This window comes from Tamandua tetradactyla, chromosome 3 (assembly GCF_023851605.1).
Source record: "Tamandua tetradactyla isolate mTamTet1 chromosome 3, mTamTet1.pri, whole genome shotgun sequence".
Classification (NCBI taxonomy): Eukaryota; Metazoa; Chordata; class Mammalia; order Pilosa; family Myrmecophagidae; genus Tamandua; species Tamandua tetradactyla.
In genome coordinates, this window is record NC_135329.1 from 105,562,843 (window position 1) to 105,565,389 (window position 2,547).

At 33.0% G+C, this 2,547-nt stretch overlaps 1 pseudogene; it reads right to left on the reverse strand.

Annotated features, from left to right (window-relative positions):
• Window positions 1–320: 320 nt before the first annotated feature.
• On the reverse strand, window positions 321–1,936 carry LOC143676279 (putative ribosome biogenesis protein RLP24 pseudogene; annotated as a pseudogene).
• Between the last annotated feature and the right edge of the window lie 611 nt (window positions 1,937–2,547).

Genomic DNA, 2,547 nt, shown 5'->3' on the forward strand with positions numbered 1-2,547 from the left:
TTTGTAATCAGCCAAAGGGGAGTGTCTTCTACAATGAGTGATGCTTAATCTAATCATAGGAAGCCTTTTAAGGAGGATTCAGAGGAGACGGGTTCTATTCTTGCTTTGGCTGGTGAGCCTCTCCTGTGGAGTTCATCCAGACCTTCCATTGGAGTCATCAGCTTCACAGCCTGCCCTGTGGATTTTGGACTCTGTATTCCCACGGTCACGTCAGACACTTTTATAAATTTTATATTTGCAAGTATTCCCTGTTGATTCTGTTTCTCTAGAGAATCGTTACTAATACAATTAGATATCACCTTTTTAGTTAAGGTGTAATGGAGAGGCTGGAGTAAACTGCCTGAAAATGTAGAGCTGTGTTACAGTAGCCATGTTTCTTGAAGATGATTGTATAATGATATAGCTTTCACAATGTGACTGTGTGATTATGAAAACTATGTGTCTGATGCCCCTTTTGTCTACCTTATCAACAGATGAGTAAAACATATGGATTAAAAACAAATAAATAAATAGGGGGAACAAATATTAAAATAAATTTAGTAGATTGAAATGCTAGTGATCAATGAAAGGGAGGAGTAAGGCATATGGTATGTATGATTTTTTTTCTGTTTTCTTATTTTTTACTTTAGAAATGATTTTATTTCATGTGCAAATAATGAGCCAACACTTTACCCATAAACTCTATTTGCAAAAACAACAGGCACTTTTGTAAAGAAAAGAATACAACAAAATTTAAAAAGCACTGGGATTCTTCTGCTTCTAAAGTAGTGCCAAGCTAGATGAATAAAACTTGTTCTAATAGGAATCTCAGATTAGTGGAAATTAATAGAGTTTTAGTGCCATTTCAGGAAAAGATTATTCAGTGCTCACCCACAAAATCCATAACTGGCTATCAGCACACTTAAACCAGATTGGAACACTCCAACATAATTAGGCCTCAATCTCAGGGGGGTAAAATGTGAGATGTTAGTAAATCAAAACAGTAAATCTTAAGAGCAAAAGTATCATTTGAGGCCTGTTTTCATACAGATTGTTAGTTGCTTACTGTATTCTCCCCTTCTATAACATTAATAAAAGGAGTATTGCAAAGAAAGAATTATTTTATGTATCATTAACCATGAAATTTTGTCATTTTCCTTATATAAACGCTACCTAAGGTCATTATCCAAATGATATGACCATTTATGCCTGCAATTCACTTCTGTACTTACAGAATTTTCATGATTTATATAAGTACAACTTATTAGTGAAGGTTAAAGTTGAGATAAAATCTAACAACCATAACATCCGATGTTTTACAGCTAGCAATTTAGGAGGGATGTATTTTTAATTATCTTTCATTTCAGTGATCTTATGGTAAAAATAAATCAATAATTTAGGAGTTCCAAGTACTCAGAAGAGATTTTCAAGCACACATATAGAATGGTTACAGATAGTGAGCTTTTTAAGAAATATCTTTCATGTCCACATCCTGTTGTAATTGCTGAACGATTTTTTCTTCCAACTGTTTTCCTTTGCCTGCAAGAGGAGCCCGTATAAGATGGATGTTTTGCTTGACTTCTTTGATGTCCTGAACTTCCTGTAGTTCTTTATTTTTCTTTAATCTGTTCATTATATACTTAGCTTGGCGTTTTTGTTTAATTTCTTCGATTCTGTTCATTGCATCAATAGTTTTATTCCATAGTTCTCGCTGGTACTTGACAGGTTCATTTCTACGTTTTTCAAATTCAAATGAATTGTCCACTGTAAGTTCTTTACCAGCTGCCTTCTGGAATGCTTTAGTCCACCTGACCTAGCGAGGATTACGCTTCTTTTTAAAGTTTTTATGACATTTGGATTTACAGAATCTGAACACCTTACAATCGTTGAGGACGCACATCATGCCATGGCCGGGATAGATTGGTCCCGAACAGAAATAGCACTTCTCAATGTGCATGAGGAACCCGCATGCCTACCCACAGCAAAAGCCGAGTTGGAGGGGAAGTGACGTACTTCTGTTTTCTTTTTATTTCTTTATCTGAATTGATGCAAATGTTCTAAGAAATGATCATGATGATATACAACTATGTCATGAAAAAAAGAATGTTCATATTGTATGTTGGTTGGTTTTGTTAATAAAAATTTTTTTTAAATTAAAATAAAAAATAAATGTAGTAGATCGAAATGCTAGTGATCAATGAAAGGGAAAGGTAAGGGGTATGTTATATATGATTTTTTTTTCTGTTTTCTTTTTATTTCTTTTACTGAATTGATACAAATGTTCTAAGAAATGATCATGATGAATATACAACTATGTGATGATATTGTGAGTTACTGATTATATATATATATATATATATATATATATATATATATATATATATATATATATATAATAGAGTGCTCATATGGTAAGAATTTTTGTGTTTGCATGTTGATATGTTTAATTAAAAAGGTGGGGCATCCATAAATATAGTATTGAAGAAATCTCTCTTTAACCCACTTTCATAAAACCAGCACTGTACAGTCTGCAAGTAGTGCTGTAGAAATTGTCAGATCAAAGGTAAG